General features: G+C 44.9%; 1 protein-coding gene across 1 annotated transcript in view; it reads left to right on the plus strand.

Moving 5' to 3' along the window:
- The window catches only part of LOC117538710 (astrotactin-2-like), a 347,089-nt gene that overhangs the window by 140,286 nt on the left and 181,657 nt on the right, over positions 1–25,146 (plus strand). The window lies entirely within an intron of this gene.

Raw genomic sequence — 25,146 nt, forward strand, 5'->3', positions numbered from 1 at the left:
TTTTAAAGCTCAATAAATAACTAAGAAGACCTTTGACCGGCACTTTTATAATTTTGTCGGAAGGTTTAATTCACGTTGACTGGCGAAAAACTCTGCCCGGTTCCCTCGGCCCCCACCGCGGAGAATAAACAGAAGGGCAACCATGACAACCATGCTTCTTCGCTGCTTTTGTGGAGGAAGTTACAGCGCCACGTACAGGCTCCTGCAGTACTGCAGCTTCTCCAGCGGTTGGAGCTAAACGGAGCGGTCTCGTGTGGACAGACACTATCCGGATAACTATTGCGTGTGGACGGAAGCTTGTTTGCGATTGCGTTTGCGTTAATCCTATGCGTTTAGCCGTTTTCGTCCTCGTGTGGCCGGGGTCTAAGATACATGGTGCAATTCCTGAGTGTTAGCAGAATATAGCCCAATACTCAAGTCAAATTTATATTTTACACACATAACACTTGTTCTTAAATATATTTATCTCAATCTTAGTCAGTGTTTCAATGGATGCAGTTATGTTGCTAACTGTTAACTCGCATACAATTTCAATACATTTTCCAGCAAATACAACCCAAATAAAAGGACTTCTAAAATGCTCTTGGAGCCTCTCAGATGCTGTCTCGTGCATTAATGGAACATTTACATACTCTCACTTTTGTATGAATGCAAATGCCAGTTTTTATTGTATCTGAGTTGGGGCTGTCTTGCTTGCTGGTGTCATAAATGGATGCTGAATGCAGCTGTGCCTTAATGTGATTACAGTTCCTGACCTAGTGGAGACTTGCTGTCAGCTTAAATTACTCACAAACACATTGTCTCATACATACAGCATGAATATGCATACATTCTATAGTATGCACCCATAAGCTGACATTTAGCTGTAAGTTTAGTGCCCATAAGTCGAGATAGTGTGTCTAGCTTAGAGTTACACAATCCACTGAGGCCATTTCAAGTTCTGGTAGTCATCTATGCACACAAATGCAAGCAGCAAATGAGAGTAACCTACAGCCTCATGCACATATAGTATTTCTGAACACAAGAACATTCGAGCATGTGCACAGCTGTCAACGCACACCATCAGATTCTTAATAAGTCACGGTTCTCTCTCATAATGACTGAAGCGGTCTTTTTATACACACAAGCTGACCTGTGATACATGGTTCCTCTCACAACTGACTTGCCCTTACACACTATTACTATATGTGTGTTATTCTAGGAGAAGCTACACTTAACCTTTTCATTTCTAAAGGTTTGAAAATGTTCTTAGGCAGATACATTAGGGTTGCCACAGCGGACAGGTAGTATGTACAATGGGCCAAATTCATGAAGGCACTATACAAAGCAACGTGCTGTATATCCTTTATACATAATGAGTGATAAGGCTGCCCATGCAGATTCAAGCAACTGGCCATATCTGCCCAGCTGAAGTGTTTGTGAGGAGGACTGTATAGGCAGTTCAACTCAATGGATGCTGTACGGTAGCTAACCTCTATATTTATTGCACAATCCATACACTATTCATTTCAGCCGTCTTGGCACCGTCATACATTCTGGCACTCCTGTAGAGGTACCGACACAGGCATCCAGTACATCATTCACCCACTGTGTATGTACTTACTGTTTGATTGTTTGGCTTCTTGTTTGTCTGTATATAAATTTAACCTGAATAAGATAACTGTTTGCTTTTTCTATGTACAGTTATTGGCAGTGTTAACGCCCTGGCAGCTGAAGCCACATTTTTCATTTCTGCGAGAATCAATCTTGACCGGTATATGTTTTGTTTGGTTTTAGTCAAATGGTTCCTATGCCTGCTTGTTATTTTTTTAAACAATATTTTTATTGAAGTTTTCAAATATGGACGTTACACATACATACAATAACGAACATTACACATATATAAAATAAAATAACGAACATTACACATACATGGTCAGTCTAGGTGGCAGATACAGTATAAAATCAAATGAATAGGCATGTAAATAAACACAGGTCAGTATACAGATGATACAGAACAAAAATCTGAAAGAATATGACGTGGGCGACTACACTGTAGAATCGTATTCCCGTTGCCCCCTTTCCCGCCCCGGTCTTTGGTGTTATTAATCATTACAAACATTATTTTTAAGAAACTCCATGAAGCTCCCCCAGATATTTTCGAAAACTGCCAGCTTTCCTTTAGTAATGTATGTTAGTTTTTCTAAAGCGACACATGCTGACAGATCCTTAATATATGTATTCATACTAGGTTTGTTCACATTTTCCCATTCTATAGCTATTGCCCTCTTAGCTTGTAAAAGACACAAGTCTATAAGTGCACGCTCACTCTTCTTAGAAACAAAGTCTTTTGGATATATACCAAGGATGCACAACTTTGGCTGACAAGGGATTTTCAGTTTTGTTATCTGGTTAATCATGTTAAGAACCTCGTTCCAAAAACTATTGACCACATTACATTCCCACAAACAGTGAAAGAGTGATCCTTTAGCATCGTTACATTTAAAGCAGGAGTCTGGGGTATTGGGATTAAAGTGATGTAGTTTTGATGGCGTTATATATGTTCTTAAAATCCAATTGTATTGTATCAACTTAAGCCGTGTGTTGATTGTTTGTATTTGAACCTTCAGGCACACTTCAAACCATTCTTTTTCAGAGATTTCCTCTTGTAAAACAAGCCTCCAGCTTTTAAGTTTATCTTCTGAAGATTCAGGTGACTTGTCTACAAAGATTTTATAGAGCAGCAATAGCTGGCCTTTACCAACCACGTGTTTAACTATAATGTCTTCCAACATTTAGAGAGGTGGCTAAGTAAGTGAGCGGTTTTGAGATACAGAGATAAAATGTCTTATTTGTAAAAACTTAAAGAAGTGCTTAGAAAGAATATCATACTTTTCTTGTATTTCAGTAAATGACATTAATTTTCCATCATTGTACAAATCGGTAATCCTGCTTAATCCCTTGTTTGCCCAAGTCTTAAAACCAGCATCTTCTCTACCAGGTATAAATTGACTATTGCCCCATATGGGGATGAAACCTGACAGTGGGGGGGGTGTCCCCTATATATCTTTGGACCTCATGCCAGATGTGTATGGTATTTCTTAGAAAGGTTTTTTTTGTGTTTTTCCCTAGCTTCTTTGGCTCAGAAGAATAAAGATAGCTACTAAGCGATAACCCTTGAGCTGAGCATGCTTCAATCTTGACCCAAGCTGGAGCTTCCTCTGGGGAGAAGTAGCACATGGCTGCTCTCAGTTGTGCTGCCCAATAGTACCAGCGTAGGTTGGGCAGTTCTCATTCATAACACTCCGTTCGATGTCTCACTATGGGATGCGCCTCATCGCGGAGCAAACAGAAGCATCAATCTCATTACGCCAATCCTGATTGGCTGGAGATCTTGACGTCAGCGTCAGGGAAATCACCCCCTATAAGTAGCTTGCGCCACAACGCATGCGCCATTCAAACACCTCTTCTCGCTTCAGAGCACATCTCTATGATAGCCGGACAAGCTTCACGGTCCACAGACTGAACCCAAATATCAATTTCGGTCGACGGGCGCTTGCCGGCTACTCCTTCTGCTTCGCAGGAAGACGGTAATTACTAACGCTAGTTATTGTTGAAATCGACCTCGCCGCTCTCTTTCCCCGGAAAGTAAGCTAGGTCTGATTTTTTCAAGCGAGCGTTAGCTTGCTCCCTCACTACCGACACCACGGTAGCGAGGAAGTCTTTTCTTTTCTCTTCCCCACGGAGGAGGAAAGGATTAAAAGGAGCATACTGCCACATGTCTGCCGCAGAACCGGATTCCCGCGCCCTGGCAGGCCGGGACCCGGTGGCGGCAAGACACGCGGGAACGGGACCCCACGCTTTACCGAGCTGGGGCTCTCAGTTAGACCTCACCATGGTCTCACCCGCGGAGGATGTCCTCGAGCTTCACTACGACGAAGACGAAGAGGACGCCTCAGTGTTCCTCCTGTCCGAGTCGGATGAACATGAAGAGGCCATCTTCATGTCATCGGCTCAGGCTGCAAAGCCTGGAGCGAGAGCTTCTCTCCCAGACGATAGCACACCAGCTTCGCCCTGTCTGAGTATGGACCTGCAGGCCGTGTGCAAACGCGCTGCGGCCAGACTCGACATCCCGTGGCCTGAAATGGCCAAGGAGACCTCCAGGTCCCGCTACGAAGGGAAATATTTTCCCCAAGCAGCGCGGACAAAGAGGCAACTCCTTCCGGTCTTCCCGGAGAAGTTGGATGAGGTGTCGGTCTCATGGAGAGACCGGCCCTTCAGCAACAAGGTCCCAATCCAGGGTGCCTCCTCCCTAGACTGTGACGGAATGGAGAAGCTCGGCCTGCTCCGCATGCCGCCCATGGAACCGCTGGTAGCAGCCCACCTCCTACCGAGGATGGGCCCATCACCAAGCAGGAACCCCACGCTGCCGGCAAAATCGGACCGATTTCAGTCAACAATGACTGAACGGTCCTACAAAGCCGCAGCGTTGTCCGCCATGGCCCTGAATGTGGCCTCGCTGCTAACCGCTTACCAAGCGGAGCTCTGCGAGGACCTGTCGGGTAACCCGGGGGCAGCCACTCTGGACGAGATGGCAGCGGTCACAGACATCTGTCTCCGTGTCCAACGCTGCGCCGTTCAGGCCACAGGTAAGGCAATGGGGATCATGGTGGTGCAGGAAAGAGCGAGATGGCTCAACCTCACCAACCTCCCAGACCGGGAAAAGGAGGATGTGCTGGATATGCCCATCGTTCCCGAGGGAATTTTCGGCTCCGCTCTTGCTTCCATGCAAAAGAGGTGTGAGACGAGGGCGAGCTGGCCCAGAAAATCTCCGGTTCCGGCTGCAGCTCAGGCGCAGCCAACCCAGAATTTCGGCCAGCAGGCGAGGAAGAAGAAGCGAGCGGCGTGACAGCCCCTCCTTCTCCCCTCCGTGACAGAGCTGGAAGTCCACGGTTCCCCAGCTCTAAATGTGTTCCCGCCGCCTCGAGAGATGCCTCAACACCATCCTCAAGTCCGCGAAAACACATGTCACAAATCTGTTTGTTCCTCTGTCATTAAACATTTGCCGCTGACGCATCCAGGCTTCAGGTCGAGGGCGCAGCTCAAAAAAATGATAAGAAAAACAATAAAACCAATAAACAGCCCGTCAACTGTTCCCCTTCTGAGAGCAGCTTCGGCATCTCTCAAAAGGCGGATTACAGGCGGGTCTGTGAAGGCACCACCGTCACGCGCATGCGCAGTGCCGGCTGGGGTTGTGAAGGTACCACCGTCATGCGCATGCGCAGTGTCGGTGGGGATTGTCGAAAGGGGACACCACTGTGTTCAGACACTAGAGGGCCCCATAACACAACAAATAGAGACTCAGAGGGGAAGAGATGTGACATCTCCACTGGCTCTAAGGAGCATGCAGTGGAAGATGCTCACATCATCTGCTTGGGTTATCAAGACAGTAACACGGGGCTACAGACTCCAATTCGCTGTCACCCCCCCTCGCTTCTCGGGCATTCTGCATTCGCAGGCCCGAGGAGAGTCAGCCCATATTCTGGAGAAAGAGATTCTCTCTCTCCTAGAAAAGAGGGCTATATCTATTGTACCCGCCGAGCAGAGTCAGGGCGGCTTCTATTCCAAGTACTTCCTCGTTCCCAAACGGGGAGGGAACGGAATTCGGCCAATACTTGATTTGAGGGCTCTGAACAAATATCTAAGAAGATATAAGTTCAGAATGCTCACTCACACATCTCTGCTGCGGCTCGTGCGACAAGACGACTGGTTCACATCAGTCGACCTGAAAGATGCGTACATCCCAGTATATTATCCACACAGGAAATATCTGAGATTCGCATTTCAGGGGATCTGTTATGAATACAGAGTACTCCCCTTCGGTCTGTCTCTCAGTCCAAGGGTGTTTGTACGATGTACGGAAGCCGCGATAGCCCCGTTAAGACAACAGGGTATTCGCCTGGCGACCTACCTGGACGACTGGCTGCTTCTCGCACAGTCGGAGCAGGAGGCTGTTACGCAGACAAATGTCCTCGTAAAGCACCTGCTCAACCTGGGTTTCATAATAAACACAGAGAAGAGCATGTTTTGCCCCGCGCAGACTATACTCTTCCTGGGTTTACAACTGAACTCGGTGCCCTTTTCAGCTCGCTTGTCAGCGGAAAGAGTGAAAGCTTTCAGAGCTTGTCTCGCTCTTTTCCAGCTGCGCAAACATGTTCTCTTCAGATCATGCCTGCGATTGCTGGGGCTCATGGCGTCAGCCATCCTGGTCGTACGACTGGGACGCTTACACATGAGGGAGTTTCAGCGCTGGGTGGCTGCCCTAAAACTAAAGTAGTTATGGTTACTGTGAAATGCGTAATGGCACTGCGCCACTGGCTGCACCCGACTTTTCTAGTACGAGGTGTGCCTATGGGTGCTGTCCTTTCACGGAAAGTGGTCACCACGGACGCATGTCTGACAGGTTGGGGAGGTATTTATGAAGGTCGCCCAGTGAGGGGTCTCTGGAGCAGAGACCTCCAGCGGGCGCACATAAATTACCTGGAGCTTTTAGCGGTGTTTCTCACCCTAAAACGCTTTCTGCCTTTCCTCAGGGGACATCACGTCCTCGTGAGGACAGACAATACGACCACAATATCGTATATTAACCGCCAAGGGGGTTTGCGTTCTCTCCAGTTACACACACTGGCGCGCAAACTTATCCTATGGAGCGGTAGGCGTCTCCTCTCTCTGAGAGCGACGCACGTACCGGGAGTGAGGAACCTCGGGGCAGATCTACTGTCCAGAGGTATACCACTTTATGCAGACTGGACTCTACATCCAAGGATTGTGAGCCAGCTGTGGGTGCGTTACGGCAGAGCCGCGGTGGATCTGTTCGCATCGAAAGACAACGCTCAGTGTCAGCTGTTCTTTTCGATGTCTCACTGTGGGATGCGCCTCATCGCGGAGCAAACAGAAGCATCAATCTCATTACGCCAATCCTGATTGGCTGGTGATCTTGATGTCAATGTCAGGGAATCACCCCCTATAAGTAGCTTGCGCCACGACGCATGCGTCATTCAAAATAAGCACCTCTTCTCGCTTCACCATAGCAAGGAGGACCGTCTGGTGAGACATCTCACTTCATGTTACTCTGAGAACTGGGGTTACGTAAGTAACCTATAGTTCTCATTCATAACACTCCGTTCGATGTCTAACTATGGGAAATTGTAGCTCCCGTATTGCCAGACGAGCTTATCTCGAAAATCACCAACCAACCAGAACTTAACAGGTAGAGTCCCGACTCAACAAGGTGCCCAGCACTGCTCGGGCCACGCTTGGAGCAGAGACGTCTAGCCTGTAAAAGCGGACAAAAGTAAGCGGCGAGGACCAGCTCGCCGCTGCACAGATGTCTTGGATGGAAACACCCTTGAACAAAGCCCAGGATGTAGCCAGGCCCCGAGTGGAATGAGCCCGCAGACCCGAAGGTGCTTGCAAACTCTTACTCGTATAGGCCAAAGCAATTGCCTCCACAATCCAGTGGGAGAGCCGTTGCTTAGTATGCTTGCCCTTGTGAGGGTTAGCCCAGGACACAAAGAGTTGGTCATTAAGACGAAGCTCCTTTGATCTGTCCATATATGTGCGTACAGCACGGACTGGACACAACAGATCCTGCTGCTGTTCCCCGGAGGAAACCAGCGGCGGAGGAAATGCCTCAATGTCAATTGGGGTACACGAACCAACCACCTTTGGTGTAAAGTCAGGGTTGGGCTTCAACAACACTCTCGTTTTCCCTGGGGCGAACAGAGTGCATGAAGGATGTACAGACAGCGCATGAATATCACTGACCCGCTTGGCGGATGCCAGGGCCAGTAACAGCACTGTCTTGAGTGACAGATGTTTCATGTCAGCTCCTTCCAGGGGTTCAAATGGGGTCATTCTGAGCCCATTTAAAACCACTGCCAAGTCCCATAAGGGCACCAGTGACCTGGAGACAGGGAGGAGCCTGCGAGCTCCCTTCATAAAACGGCAGACCAAAGGATGTTGGCTAGCCGTCTTACCCTCAAAGCCCACATGGCATGCAGCAATAGCAGCCAGGTACACCTTGATCATGGAGAAAGCTCTGTGTTTATCGATCAAGTCCTGTAGAAATGATAAAATCACCCCAACAGGACATTGAAAGGAGATGTGTCCTTCTTGAAGGCACCACTCCTCAAACACCCTCCACTTACAGTCATAAAGAGACCTGGTGGAGGAAGCTCTCGCACTCTGAATAGTGTTTATCACCTTCTGAGGGAGTCCCACTGTATTCAGATTGTACCACTCACGGGTCAGGCCCATAGTGCCCCGCGCTCTGGGCGTGGGTGAAGGATCCCCCCCCCCGCCTGAGACAATCTGTCCCTGCGTAGAGGGGGCTGCCATGGCTACCCGCACAACAGCTGATATATCTCCGCCAGCCCGTACGTTGCGGGCTAGGGCGGAGCCATCAGGATAAGTGTGGCGTTGCTCCTTCACTCTGGCCAGAGTTGGGGTTGGGAACGCGTACAGAAGACCCGGAGGTCAATCGTGTACGAGTGCGTCCACGCCTAACGGTGCGTTTAAATCGGGCATTAAAGAGAACAGCTGTCATTGAGCATTTTCTCTTTATGCGAACAGATTTAACGCGGCTCTGCCGTAACGCACCCACAGCGGACTCACGATCCTTGGATGTGGAGTCCAGTCTGCATAGAGTGGTGCACCTCTGGACAGTAGTTCTGTCCCGAGGTACATCACTCCTGGTACATGCGTTTTAGGGTGGGGAACACCGCTAAAAGCTCCGGGTGATTTACGTGCGCCCGCTGGAGGTCTCTGCTCCAGAGACCCCTCACCGGGCGACCTTCGTAAATACCCTATCAGCCTGTCAGACATGCGTCCGTGGTGACCACCTTCCGTGAAAGGACAGCACCCGTAGGCGCGCCCCGTACTAGAAAAGTCGGGTGCGGCCAGTGGCGTAGTGCCACTACGCATTTCATAATAACCAATACTCTCCGCACGCCGTGGCGCGTGGGGTTTAGTTTTATTATGAGACCCATGTTGAGCAGGTGCTTTACGAGGACATTTGTCTGCGTAATCTGACTCTGCTCGGCGGGCATTATAGATAAAACCCTCCTTTCTAGGAGAGAGAGTGTCTGAGCACATCCAGTGTCTGAGCACTGTGGTGCCCCATTTCGACAATCCCCACCGACACAGCGCATGCGTGTGACGGTGGTGCCTTCACAACCCCAGCCGGCACTGCGCATGCGCGTGACGGTGGTGCCTTCACGACCCCAGCCGGCACTGCGCATGCGCGTGACGGTGGTGCCTTCACGACCCCAGCCGGCACTGCGCATTCGCGTGACGGTGGTGCCTTTACAGCTCCAGCCTACCCTGCGCATGCGCGTGACAGTGGTGCCTTCACGACCCCAGCCGGCACTGCGCATGCGCGTGACGGTGGTGCCTTTACAGCTCCAGCCTGCACTGCGCATGCGCGTGACGGTGGTGCCTTCACGACCCCAGCCGGCACTGCGCATGCGCGTGACGGTGGTGCCTTCACGACCCCAGCCGGCACTGCGCATGCGCGTGACGGTGGTGCCTTCACGACCCCAGCCGGCACTGCGCATGCGCGTGACGGTGGTGCCTTCACGACCCGTCAATTGTCCGCCCTTTGAGAGAGGCCGTAGCTGCTCTCAGAAGGGGAACAGTTGACGGACTGTTTATTGTTTTTATTGTTTTTCTTTTCATTTTTTCGAGCTGCGCCCTTGGCTCGAAGCCTGGATGCGTCAGCGGAAAATGTTTTATGACAGAAAAATCAATAAGTGTGTGACATGTGTTTATGCGGACTTGAGGATGGTGTTGAAGGCAGCGGCTGGGCCCTTCGAGGAAGGCAGAGGTGGAGGGCCTCGTCCTCCTTCTTTTTCGACTCGCATCTCCTCTGCATGGAGGCAAGAGCGGAGCCGAAAATCCCCTCGGGAACGATGGGCATGTCAAGCACATCCTCCTTTTCACGGTCTGGGAGGTTGGTGAGGTTGAGCCATCTAGCTCTTTCCTGCACCACCATGATCCCCATTGTTTTTCCTGTGGCCTGGACGGCGCAGCGTTAGACACGGAGACAAATGTCTGTTACCGCGGCCAACTCGTCCAGAACGGCCGGTCCAGGATTATTCGACATATCCTCACAGAGCTCCGCTTGGTATGCGGTCAGCAGTGAGGAAACGTTCAGAGCCCTGGCGGACAACGCTGCGGCTCTGTAGGACCGTTCAGTCATGGTCGACTTGAAACGATCCACCTTCGCTGGCAGCGTGGGTTTCCTGCTTGGTGACGGGCCCATCCTCGGCAGGAGGTGGGCTGCCACCAGCAGTTCTATCGGCGGTATGCGGAGCAGGCCGAGCCTCTCCATACCTAGGGAGGAGGCACCCTGGATTGGGGCCTTGTTGCTAAAGGGTCGGTCCCTCCACGAGACCGACACCTCCTCCAACATCTCCGGGAGGAGTTGCCTCCTTGTCCTTGTTGCTTGGGGAGAATGTTTCCCCTCGTAACGGGACCTGGCGGTCTCCATGGCCATTTCGGGCCACGGGATGTCTAGCCTGGACGCAGTGCGCTGACACGCGGCCTGCAGGTCCATGCTCAGACAGGGCGAAGCTGGTGTGCTATCGCCCGGGAGAGCAGCCATCGCTCCCGGCTTTGCCGTTTGAGCCGATGACATGAAGATATCTTCTTCTTGCTCATCCGAATCAGACAGGAGGGACTCAGAGGTGTCCTCTTCGTCCTCCATGTAGTCTAATTCCAGGACATCCTCCGCGGGCGAGACCATGGTGAGGTCTCGCCGGGAGCTCTCGCCTGGTGAGGCGTGGGGCTCCGTTCCCGCGTCCCTTGCCGCCACCGGGTCCCGGCCTGACACGGCGTGGGATCCCGGTTCTGTAGCTGACGCTGTTAGTGAGCCCCAGACCGACACAGTGAGGGGCTCAGTCTCTGCGGCGGACGCCCCCGTGTCTTGATTGCCAAACGGCGAATCAGTGGACATGAGGGAGTCCTGTTCCAACAAGCTAGCTTGGTGTGCTAGCCGTCAGTGGAGGCTCTTTCGGGTGAAACGGGCACAATGCCCGCACGAGCCGGGGTTGTCGATAGCCTCCTGGGCGTGTTCCAGCCCGAGGCAGGACGAGCAGAACTGGTGTGAGTCTGTGCCTGCTCTCTTCAACCATCAGCCGCATGACCGAGCCTCCGAGTCCCTGACTCCTCTGGTGTGAGGGGGAGAGGCGTCCATCTTGTTCGCCTCGTGGCGTGGAGAGGACCCGCTCGTAACAGGTACGTCGTTGAGAGAAAAGTGTTACCAACCCGTCCTTAATCCGGAGAAAAAGGGACGGTGTGGGTCCTTTGTTCTCAAAGAATATTGACTGGTGTGTCAATATACTTCTAATCCTTTTCTCCTCCGTGAGAGAGAAAAATAAAAGCGTCCTCGCTACCGTGGGGTCGGTAGTAAGGGGAAGCTAGCTAGCAACAGGTGCGTAGCTAGCTTGGGAAAAATCAAAACCTTACCTTACTTTCCGGGGAAAGAAATGGCGAGGTCGATTTTAATACTAACTGGCATTAGTATTACCGTCTTCTTGCGAAGCAGAAGGAGTAGCCGGCGAGCGCCCGTCGACCGAAGTGTTTTGGATTTGGGTTCAGTCTGTGGACTGTTAAGCTTGTCCGGCTACTGTAGAGATGTGCTCTGAAGCGAGAAGAGGTGTTTGAATGACGCATGCGTCGTGGTGCAAGCTACTTATAGGGGGTGATTCCCTGACGTTGACGTCAAGATCACCAGCCAATCAGGATTGGCGTAATGAGATTGAACCTTCTGTTTGCTCCGCGATGAGGTGCATCCCATAGTGAGACATCGAACGGAGTGTTATGAATGAGAACTGCCTATCAGACTGCTTAATATGACCCCATTTGCTGACCGCAATATGAACAGAAAATAAACACACCATGACATAAAACAAATAAAACAAAACACCCCATGTGAAATTCCCCAAACGAACCTCACCCCTCCCTTTGCTCAAACAATGAGCATCCCTTTCCCTCCTAAAGACTCCAATCATGGAGCTATCTGGTCCACCAAACTGAGGAACAGAATGTCCACAAACAAGTCCCTAAAGTGTCGCTCCGCCCTAATTTCCATACAAATTATAGAAATGTTAACAAAGGGAATTAATAAAACAAAACACTTCTATAAAATATTTCACTTTAACTTGTCGATGTTTTCATTCACTAAGCAGCAAGTTTAAAGCTCTTAAAATAAAAATGTATTCATAAGTAAACACCGAGTTTAGCTGCCATTGTTAGGATCTAAAATGTGGATTATTAATTTGTTTTAGATCTAATGAAAATTAAATAAAATGTGAATTTGGGAGTGTAAAGGCATAACTTAGATGTAACCATTCAAGGACAGCACTTGTTCTTAACAGTATCAATAACAGAAAACACACTTCTTCAACAGCGTAATATAATACCTGTAAACCAGGGGTCTCAGACTCCATTTACCTGGGGGCCGCTGGACGTAGAGTCTGGGCAAGTCTGGGCCGCTTCAAGTATTCCACAAAAAATGTATTAAAAAATACAACATTAACAGTTCTTCAACATCTTCTTAACATGAACGGTTCTTCACAACGTAACTATTTACAGTTGCTCTTGCCTACTCCTTGCTGGTAGAGACCTGACAGCGCTTCCTCTCACACAGCTGAGCCACATTTGGTTTGAGGGAGGAAGCAGTTGAAACCCTTAGTATGGCTTGAAGATGTTCATCAGTAAGTCTGGACCTGTACTTTGACTTATTGAAGTTCATGGTGGAGAGGAGCTGTTCACACATATATGTGCTCCCAAAAAGGCACATGGTCCGCTTGAACATCCTGGAAAGCTCAGGAAAGGAGGGGGGCAATTCTCTCATGAACTGTCCAAGCTTGTATGCTTTCCCATTCACTTCCCTGAACTTGGCTTTGAGCTCAGAATTGCACTGCAGGTCAATGAGCTCCATTTGAAGCACACCAGGGGCATTTTCCACATCAAAGGAGAAGGGGTCTGCAAACATTTGGAAAGTGGCTCTGTGTGTCTTGAAGTCTGCAAACCGCTGATCAAATTCCTCCTGTAGCTTCACAATGGCATCAACATACTTCTCACCACTGAATGCTGTGCCCTTGTCCATGAGAGCCTTGCATGCTGGGAAATGGCAGAGGTTTTTCTGAGGGAGCTGGGCTTTCCATAACACCAGTTTTGTAGAGAATGCTTTGACATTGTCATATGCTGCACTGACAAGCTGGCCCTGACCCTGCAACTTCTTATTTAGTGCATTCAGCTCCAGGTGTGTGATGTCAACAAGAAAAGCTAAGTCCATGAGCCATTTGGGATCACTCAGCTCGGGAACAGCCATCCCACCCTTCTCCAGCATGAATACTTTCAGTTCTGTTCTCAACTCAAAAAACCTCTTCAGGACGTGTCCCCTGCTGAGCCAACGCACCTCTGTGAAGTAGAGCACATCCTATTCTGACTACATTTCTTCCAAAAAAGCACGGAACTGGCAGTGCTTTAAACCCCTGGATCTGATATGGTTGATGCATTTCACAACAACAGACATCACATTGTCAAACTTCAAGCATTTGCTGCAAAGGGCCTGCTGATGGATAATGCAGTGCAGAGCAATAGCCTCCTCCACACCCACCTCCTCCAGTTTTCTTTGAACAAGTGCCACCAGCCCATTTTTCCTCCCTGTCATTGATGGCACTCCGTCGGTCGTAATTCCAACAAACCTCTTCCATGGCAGACCAATATCCGCAATGGCATCACACAGTTGCTGGAATATCTCCTGAGCGGTGGTCTGGCCATGCATTGGTTTCACTGTAAGCAACTCCTCTGTCACTTCAAACTTGTCATCAACACCACGGACATACATTGCGAGCTGAGCGGTGTCAGTGATGTCCGTGCTCTCATCAAGAGCCACAGAGTATGCACGGAAAAGTTTGGCTTTGTCGCACAGCTGATCATATATGTCACTTGATAAGTCAGAAATGCGCTCTGCCACTGTGTTAGCTGACAGGCTGATGTTGTTAAACTGACCCTTCTTTTCCAGACAGACTATACTTGCAGCCTGCAACATGCACTTTTTTATAAACTCGCCTTCCGTAAACGGCTTTCCCGCCTTAGCAATCATCTCACTCACCACATAGCTAGCTTCGACTGCTAAATCAGCCTCATTGCTTCCTTTCTTGAAGAGATTTGGTTGCTTCCATAGACATTTTATTAGCTCTGTGACTCTTTTCTCTCTCTCGTGTCCCAGGTATTTTGCATACTCTGCATGTTTAGTTGAGTAGTGACGTTTGACGTTATACTCCTTGTATACAGCGATTTTCTCTTTGCATATAAGGCACGTTGCGTTTCCCCTGTACTCGACAAACAAATATTCAGTCTCCCACTTCTCCTGAAATCTTCTGTGGTCATCATCGACTTTTCTTTTCCCTGAAAGTTTTGATGTAGACATGACTTTGCGATATATTTTCCTTCCACTATGTGTCACTTTTGGATCACTCGGAGGGGGGAGGGGCGAGGGAACTGAGCGGGCCAGATTAACACTATTACATGATATCAACAACGGGGCCATGAGAAACTATCTCGCGGGCCGCGTCTGGCCCGCGGGCCTGGAGTCTGAGACACCTGCTGTAAACAGATATACCAGTGTATAGCCTACATAAATATTATTACTGCTAAATACTGCAAAGACAAAACTTTACTTTGACAGTGTATAGCTATAGTAGATTTAGTTCTTTTACAGTAACAAGTAATATACTGCAGGCCATTCTTTATGGTAATCTCACCAGGTGCTTTCACAGAACTGTTCAATCTCTGGGCCTCTCCTTGATCTTTTCCAGGAACGTGTGTACATCCGTAGGAGAGGTGAAGAGGTGAGAGTTGCCATCATGTGTCACTCGGAAAGAGGATGAATATTGTATTCCATACCGTAGAGCATGGGTAGGCAACAGGCGGCCCGCGGGCCATTGTTGGCCCGCCAGCAATAATATTTGGCCCGTAATTTTGAGAATCAAAAATAAAATATTATTTTGAGATTTTTTCTTTTTTTTAACAACATAGGACCGAGAGTCGCACATTAGGGTTTCCGTTAGCCGGTAATCACCGGTTTTTATCTGGTAAAATTAATTAAAACCCGGTAAATTCTAAACCTGCTGGTCAAAATGTCTGGTAATAATTAGGGATGCTCCGATCGATCGGCCGCCGGTCATTATCGGCCGATATTCACTCTTAATAGTTTGATCGGTGCTCTCTATGAAGGCCGATCAGCAGAGCTGGATCTGATCGATATGGACATAAACGCGAGTGAAGTATAACCGGACCCGAGAGAGAGATCAGATCAGCTGCTGCATAATCACCTGAAGCCCCGCCCACTGTTTAGCGCGCTGCATGAGAAACTGACGGGCTGTCAGGAGAGAGAGGGAGGGGAAAAGAGAGGATCCGTTTCTCCCGTGTTATTATCCAAAGTTAATGTAAACTTTTGAATAATGTACTTCATCTACTACAAGTAGTTTGTTTGAATGTAATAATTATGTTGTTTGTTGTTTGTGGAATCATTTATTGAAAAATGAATCTGAACTTTTCGATCTGTAACGATTATAAACTGAAGCAATATAAAAATGACTCCCATTAACTGAGTTTTAAACATCAGCATATCCTGTCATAGTCCGGTGATCAGGGCCGGCCCTGACCAATTTGCCGCCCTAGGCAAGATTTTAGCTGGCGCCCCCCCCCCCCAAATGCAGACACTTACTATGACTCGTGCGTGCACGGTTGTGGCATGACCACCAAAACAGAAAGATATGGACACAAGATGTGTGCAACTGTATTTAGTTTCCTATCCATTTGAACATGATTTAAGTGGGGGGGGGGGGGACCTCACCTCTTCTAGGGGGGTCCGGGGGGCATGCACCCCCGGGAAGACTTTTTTTTTTAATATTGAAGTTAAAAGCATCAATCTGGTGCACTTTGAGAGCAACATTAGGAGCTCTATGGATACATCTCTCAACACCCATATGAAACAGAACTGTAAGCAGATTTTCTTTTTCTTTATGGATATTTTACAAATCACTCCCCTTTCAAACTGTATTCTTGTTTATTAATAACAACTTTTTTGTACTGTCAGTATTTTATACCTGTTTTTCACCTATTATCTTATTTTTTTATAACTATAATGATCATATAAAGGTGTGCCTTTACCTCACTGAGCTGAGGTTATCAGAGCCTCTCAGTCTTTCAGGAGAGAGCTCTCTAAAGCTCTCACCCCCGCGGCCGCTTACAATGTAAATTCCAATGTTAATAAAAGCACACAGAAGCTGTGTACGTTTTTTGGGAGTTTGATTTATTTTAAATTAACACAAATACAAAATTAAAACCCATAATTGCAAACTAAAACCATTATTTCGAAAAAAGAACAATTTCACATAAACCCCTGGTTTTTACTGGGGCTGGGGCAGTTCAACTTGATTTTTTGGGGGGGGGTGTGTGCCATAGTTTATGGGCGCTGTACGCAATATAGGCGTATTTCTGTTAGTATAAGATAATAAGATGCACTTTGTTGATCCAAAATCGGGAAATTGTGTTGTTATGAATTTTTTTCTCTTTTTTTTTCTTCAGTTTTCGGCGCCCCCTATGGGTTGATGCGCCCTTAGCATTCGCCTATACTGCCTATTGATTGATTGATTGAAAAGTTTATTAACAGCTTGTATATTGGGTACAGTACAGTACAGCTCAAAACATACAATTGTTAAGGGGATGCAGACCAGAGAAAGACTTTCGTCTTGTTTACATCAGGGTCCCCCATTTCCAATTCATCATGTCATTTAAGACATATAAGACATATAAGACATATTTGACATACAGATGGCTTATTTACAATTTACATACAGGTGGTTTTTTTTACATACAGATTGCTTGTTTACAATTTTCATTTTAGATTTCGTTCTAATACATCCTAACCGGACGTTTAAGACATACCAAGTCTACAGATATACAGTTAGTAACAGAGTCTACCTGCCGGTGATTACCTGCTAACGGAAACTCTGCTACACCATTCTTATTATTATTATTGAAACATGACCGGTAAGTTTCAAATTTGTCCGGTAAAATAAATTATGTCCCGACATACATTCATAATGTCAGCGGAGGGAGGGGAAGCGGCGCTGTGGAAGAGAGTGGCGAGGGAGAGCTGTCATCTTCCCTTTACAAGCTTCATCAAACATGTATTTATCGTGTGATTTTGGAAATACAAGTTCCATATTCTGAAAGCCAAGACTTTGTTTATTTAAAATCAAACAAAACACTCGAACCCTGAAAAACTAGTTTTTTACGCAAATCCACGTTTATTTTGAAATGAGCCGTTGCGACTTCCGACTGATTTCGATAGAGCGGGTCACATATGGCAAATGTGTGGTTGTGGGGAACCAGGTCAATTAAAGTATTTATTTAACTATTAAATACATTGAGTTTGAGTAAAATACTTGGTTACTGATTAATTTAGGTTATAAGAGCCTATATTAAATTGCAAAGCAAAACATGCTGTAATTGATTTATTTTTTCCTTTGATATTTTTTAAAGGTTTTCAACCTGAAAGAATCCTAATGTGTCCTTGAAAAGTTGAAATAAAGAAAAGGAAAAAGGATTCGAGTTGTCCATGCGTTGCCCCTCAAGCCTCTTAAATGTGGGCAAACACTCAAATAAATGCCCAAAAACCCAGAGAACTTGACAACACTTATCAGAATAAAAGTATGTTAAATAACACTGCTACCGAGTTAATAACTCTACTTTACTCAGTGGAGGCTCGTCCATTGAGGAAAGGGAGGACCATCCTCCCTAACATTTCAGAGAAAAATTTACTTTGAAGAGAACAATAAATACACCTCAATTTAAAAGATAAGTCTGTTAAAATACAGATAATAGCCCTGGCTTTGGGACTGAAATGGGGCTAGAGAGGACGAGCCTCCCTTTGGGCGGGTCTAGCCAGAGGCTCTGGATTGGGCGCCTATATCATCAGTGAACCAATCAGCGGATCTGACTGCGCATCAGAGTGTTGATGGGGAGGGTTATCAGCGATATCAGTTTTTTTTCTGAACCGGGGAATAGGGGCGCTGCGCCCTCTTACCAAAATCAATTCCTTGAACTAGGCTTTGATTATGTTCTGGCCCGCCATCTTGTGGCTCAGCAAAAAATTGGCCCGAGGCCAAACTTACTTGCCTGCCCCTGCCGTAGCGTAGAGTCTAGACCCATGTCTCTGCACCTCGTTTTAACTCGTAGGCCCTGGGCTTTTTATCCGTCTCCTTGGTGACGTCATGGAAAAACATGATATGATGTTTGTCAAAGTGGATTTGCAGCCGACATCACTTTGGTTTTGTCCTTGTAGTTTAAGAACTGAATCAGAAGTGCTCGAGGCGGTGCGTTTTCGGGCAAGCCTATCAGTCGCACATTAGATCTGCGGCTACGATTTACCAGATCTTCCATTTTCGCCTCCAAACTTTCCACCTGTTGTCTCAGATGTTTCGTTGTTTTATTCAGCGCTGAGGCATCGTCTTCCACCGCTCCAAGCCGCTCCTGAGCCTCCGTTAATCGGCCAGAGTATTGTTTTAGTTTGCCTTCGATAGATTGTATTGAGTGTATCACCGTATTACATTTTGATGCAAAGTCTTCCTTCAGGTCTTTCTTTAAATTGTTGATTGCACTCAGAATTGAGGATTTATCCTGCGACAGCTCTTCTCCCGCCTCGTGTTCCATGTCGGGAGTAAGGCCAGGTTGAGACAGCGGTGGCCAATCTTCTTCGGATAAAGTTTCCAAAACGTTGTCCTTTTTAGTTGTTTTCTTGCGTGGAGGCATTATTAACACGTTATGATTGTGTAAATTGCGTTTTCCTTTTACCTCCCGCGTTCAAAATAGTTAATTTACAATATTAGGACAGAGCGACGACTGAACGACGTCTGATCAACACCGCGCCATAACCGGTTACATAACCGTTATTAATCTTGTTGTGCTCTACCACAGCTAATTATAAATTGTGCTCAGCCAGCCTAGAACTTGAAGGCAACAGCTCTCGTTCGACTAAAAACATCTAATTTAGCCAATCCAAAAGAAAACACGCAGGTGTTTTGGAACCACTTATCTAGCCCATATATTTCTCAAATGTTTTGCGAATAATAATTGGCAGTGCACCTTCAGTCTTTCAATATAATACATATATTTGTATGATGCTCAATTTGAAACTCAGATTTATTTTCATTTTTAAGCCATGGTAAATGGGGAAAACAAAAAACCATAGCTGAGTACCCTGAGCAAAATATTCAAAAGAGAAAAAATAAATAAATAATTCTTACTATAATAGATGACTATGAAAAACCAGAAAATAGCTGTACCCGCCATAAAAAGGCAAATGTATCATTCCTAACCATTATTATTGGTTGTTGTGACATAATTTCAGATGCAGGAGTGCATTTCCTTTAATACTGTTAAAGCACATGGCTCCATCTGAAAAATGCATTAGAAATCAGTTTAATGTCTTCAAATGATTCATTTATTCAGAAACAATTATGTCTACTCACAAATTGGTAAGAATTCCATGGTAGAGTTTCTTGCAGTCTTTGAATCTTATTCTATCATTTCAGTAGATATGGTGAATCATTACCTGCTCGTGCTGGTGTAAAATACAGTATGTCAAAGTACTATGATAAATGTCATGTGCCCTCCGAATATAACCTAACCTAATAATTAGAAGATGATAAGCTTTTGCTACTCATGACTAAAGGGCTTCACAAAAAGAGAAAGAGAAAATCAGAGTTAACATTGGCCTGCATTTTTTGAAATGATGGGGGTTGGGAGAAGAGATGGCAAAAGTAACGCATCTTTTACTCAAGTAGAAGTACAGATACTCGTGTTTAAAAATACTCTGGTAAAAGTAATGACTAAACTTCTTTACTCAAGTAAAAGTAAAGAAGTGTGGGCTCCGAAATGTACTTAAGTAAAAAGTACCCATAACTTTGTGTCCTTGGGCAAGACACTTCACCCCAATTTGATGTATTCACTTTTACAGTACATGTCTGGCATGTGTAATATGTAATGTAAAGCACTTTGATGTAAATGTATTAATTACAGTATCACAGTATTTGTACTCCACTACTTTCCACCTCTGGTTGGATGGGGATCGTGTGGCGAGATGAGGGGGGCGGGGGGGGATTTTATAATCAAAGAGTGTATGCGTTTAAACACAGAAAAACATGTTTTTCTTCATGAAGGAGAATGTTATTGACGACAGCAGGCGCATTTGCCTTATCAAAAGAGAGTAGAAAAGAAAGGTGAGTGTGAGGAGAATGTAATGAATAAAGCATATTTCCCACAATGTATTGCACCTTTTCAAAGTGTTGATTGGAGGTAACCATGGTACTTATAACACTTTGGAAAAAAACGCGTATAAAGAAGATAGCTTTTTGGCATGGAAATTAGTGTTCTGTTTGTATTCAGTGTTGTAACAAAACAGATGGTTGCAAAGCAGATAGACAGATGTGAATATGGAAAAGACTGTGAAATTATCTATTCGGAACTGTTCGAGGGACTGTGAAAGTGAAATGTGTACGGCCCAGTAATTACGTTTTGTAGTACCGACATGCTGGAGTTTAGCCTTAGTGTTCTGGAAGTGGATGTTTTTTCATGGCACTCAGTTTGGAGAAAAGTAACATCAAGACAGAGGAAAATTGATTGTAAAGGGAAGAGAAGCAGTGAAATAGAAAATACCCAGGGCAATATTTCTGAAAAACTCTTGCACCTTGTTTCAGATGTATTCTTGTGTGTGTTATTTTTCAAACCTGTGTGTCTGGAAGAACAATTCACCTGTCATATGGATCACACGCATGCATGCATGCACACACACACACACACACACACACACACACACACACACACACACACACACACACACACACACACACACACACACACACACACACACACACACACACACACACACACACACATACACACACACACACACACACACACACACACACACACACACACATACACATACACACACACACACACACACACACACAGGCCCCTTTTGTGTAACGATAAACTCTAATTTATCCATTTTGTACTTGAATAGTCATGCGTATAATACATATTTGTATTCTTCAGCTTTAATTCTTAGTGTCTCTGAAATGTTGCTATTTAAAGAAGCTTTTGATTCTCTAACTTGCCCGCCTTTTGTTCAAATCTACATGACAGCAGAGAAAAGGTGAACACATCACAGAATATATTCAAGGCAGCAGCACCAAATGTGTTCAAACACAAAAGAACAAAAGCTTCACAGACATAGACAGGCAGCAATATGTGATCATTTTATAACAAAGAGGGTACACAGTTGCGACTGTAGGTATTAAACCTCAAATTGATTTGGATGTTCACTGGGCTGTTAATACACTGTGGCAATAGCTCTCTCTGATACATATTTGACATTGTGTTGCTCAATCTTTGCCATCATTTAATCAGTTTTTTATTTACCTCAGAAATTAATGTATTTATTTGTACTGCCCATACCTTTTTTGGATTGGGATTATTTGTTATGCTTTGAAATTGCAGCCTTACTAAATATGCTTGTATATCTTACTTGCAACAACATGTAATTGTATTTCATCCTTTAGCCAAAAAATATTCCAATATGTTGCATGATAAAAAGTGCTAACATAATGGAAGGCTAATTTGTGCTCTGATTGTCTGTGTGCCAATATGGGCGAGCAATGAATTGGTCCTTGACCTGCATGGTGGCAACCTTTTTGTGCTTAATATTTACTGAGTTTTATTGCAAAGTGAGGGCATATTTTCCATTTCTCTTTTCATATAGGGGCTCTTTAGGGTTATTAGTTTAAAAATAAATAGCCAAAGCTAAGTTGTTTTGTGTTTTTTTGCCACACAGAAAATGTCCTCCCCACATTCACTTAATCAAAGCCACAAAATGTGATCCTACTTCAATATATCCTTTCCTTTATTCCTTGGGTACAGATTAAGGATATTTTGCATTGATAACTCCCACGGCCCTAAATGCTCCTGGTTATGTCGCTGATATGTCAGTCGCACTTAAGTTCAGCCATGGATGATTAGGTGCGGCCCATTTTCAACTTTGGGTTATTATGTTCTACTGAGGGTGACCAAGACTTGACTAAAAAGACTGTAAACATGGTAACTCTCAAACTTGCAAAAAAACAGCTCTCGCTCTCTTCTTTCATTTATGATACTTTGTTCCTCTCTATCCAGTATTTATAATTTGGATCATTTTATTTTTTATAGCCCTGCTGTTTTGATTTTTTATTTGAAAGCACTCTGGCGCACAATTGTTTAAGCTTTTAATAATATGATGCCACACGTTCTGTATTCCCCACCTCTGTTCTCAGATTACATTTATCACAATTACTCACATCACCTCAGCATATATTATGACCAAGACTTTAATTATACGTCAACATTTGATGCTATTTATTTGATTGATCTTTTGCAAGATCAGCCAGGTCTTGATTGGCAATATTATTACCTTTTCACTGCGAGGCATTTTCTTTTTTTCTCTCAAATCAAAAAGCACTTATTCTCCCTCTCAAAGTTCTTCAAGGTTCAAGTCAGAAGTGAAGACGGCATGAATCACATTGATGGTTCTTGCGAGTGATTATTTCAAAGGCAAGCAACATGGGATTTAAAGTTCAGGCAAGAAGCACCTCTGCAATTCCTATCTCAAGGACTGCAAACACAAACATCACGTTCTGATGTGTGAGCCTGTGAGGAGAAAACACCTTACACGTTCCAGAAAAAAAACTTTTTGGAATGATGCCTTTATTGGTGATATAGGAGATGATCTGCTGAAAATACCTTCATTGCGAACAAAGGTCAGCATAGTTGCAATAAATCCAATTAAATGACAGAGTTAGAATATATCATGGACAAAATAAAGTGTTTATTTTTATTTATTCATTTATTTAACAGGGACAGTGCACATTAATGAACATTTCTGTAAACGTGCCAGAGTTAGCCAAGAGGCTATTTTTCATCTGTAGTCCCTGGACAGATTTTAAAAGTCAACCTAAAACACATTTAATTTTAAACAAGTAAATACAATACATTTAAAACATGCAACAGTCATTACTGGGATACTTAAATAAAACTATTTAAAATACAGAACATTAAAACAAAACAAATAAAACAAAACAAAAGAACATGTTAAAACACAGGCAGTGTGTTGCTTTGTTTGAATAAATGAAGCCATACATTTGTCCATGAGATTAAAACAAATAAATGTTTTTGATTATGTTTGATGATGATTCTTGAGTCCACAACTGTGCTCCTTTTGAAAAACATATTAGTTTGTCTTGTCTGTTTCTCTCTCTCAGTCTCCTTTTACACCTCTCTGTGCATGTTATAACACCATGCATAAATTCAGAACCAATTTTACACCACATTGCCTTGGCTCCGCTCTCCAAACACTGCCAGTCTCTCGCACTCAAACTCCAACTCGCCTCTCGACCTGCTTAAGTGCACCAGACCAAAAGAATGACTACAGATTTCCATACCCACATTTTACACCGGGTTAATAGAACTTTTAATCATGTCTCAAATCTTTATGGTGCAGGCACATTTTCACGAGCTAAGACTTAATGTTTATAAAGTGAGGAGAGAAGGAAATGATACCTGCATTGCGCCGCAGTTGCACAGGAATTATGAACGTGCAAATTGCTCAGTGAACAATGAAGAGAGAATATGTTGCTCTTTTGTTGGCAATAAAGTGCTTTTAATGAGGGAGGTTTGACTTTTTAAAAACTTAAATAAGAGAAAGCTGAATGTCCCTTATGTAAGCCTTGCTATTTTTAAACTGTAGGCTTAGATATAGCTCCTCAAAATACGTTTCTTGTCTTTTTTTCTTCAGACACCTGGAATATGTAAGTAGGAGTATAGGTATAGCATTTGTACTAATATATTTTACTTCTTACACATTTAAACCTTTCGCAGATGATTGATAAGAACAGGCAATGGTCTGACTTTTCTAAAATAAATTAATATGCAACTCTATGTAATATCCAACCTCTATACTGACTACATTTTTAAGTTCACGTGCCACGAAAGCCACCATTACCAACTGACAGTACTTAGAGGTCTGAGTATGACCTACAGTACAGTATACTAATCCCTGTGGGGATAGAGTCTCTTCCTCTTACAGTAGTAAAGAGTACATATTTATGAGCCATTATCAACTAACTTAACATGATATGGATAAGGATTTGACACCACACCCATTCTATGTTTCCATGCTTGCTTTTAAGTTGCTGTCAACAGAAGAAGCATTTCTCCTCTGAGGCTCCTTTATAGTCAAGAGAACAAAAGATTGATTTTCTCTGCCCATTATCCCCTTTCCACTCTGCGAGATTAGGAAGTGTAATCACTCTGATCCTGGGGATTATACACCAAAACATATGTACAACCATGAGGAAATGAATGGATGCTATTAGCATAGTCATTTAGGGTGTGACCTTTGGCTAAATAAAACAAATACAATAACAAACATATTTAACAGAAACTCTCTGGTGCACCCCTAATATCAGGCTTAGAACGCCGTTCAAAGTCATCCACAAACACTTACAGGTTATTTTAGATTACCTATTTATCCATCAGTGGCTTTACACCTTGCAAATCCCAAGCAATTGGCATTTTGAGGCAGCCCTTTTGCATTTAGCATGGATGTGTGTTTTGATGTGGAAGTGGCAGCACCGTACAAACAAAGCCTCTTAACTCTCATAGCCTCACTCTTACTCTCTGACTTAAAAAACAGACACGCACACACTCTGGGGATGTGACCCAATTTGATAAACAAATTGAGCTCCAAAGACTTGGTAACAATGGACAAATTACCCACACTGGCCAACAGATCAGCCATGAGGGAACAGCATAGTGTGGAGAGCAGTGGTTTTCTCAACACCTCTATAGATGTTGAAAAGCACAGGAGGAGGTAAATTGCTGCCACATTACGGAGGACAAATACATTGTGTTGTTGTTTTGTTTCTGTTTCAGAACCACATATGGACCTTATAAATGAGTCCCCTATAATTACGACAATTACTCCTTTCC

This window comes from Gymnodraco acuticeps, unplaced genomic scaffold (genome assembly GCF_902827175.1).
Source record: "Gymnodraco acuticeps unplaced genomic scaffold, fGymAcu1.1, whole genome shotgun sequence".
In the NCBI taxonomy this organism is placed as follows: domain Eukaryota; kingdom Metazoa; phylum Chordata; class Actinopteri; order Perciformes; family Bathydraconidae; genus Gymnodraco; species Gymnodraco acuticeps.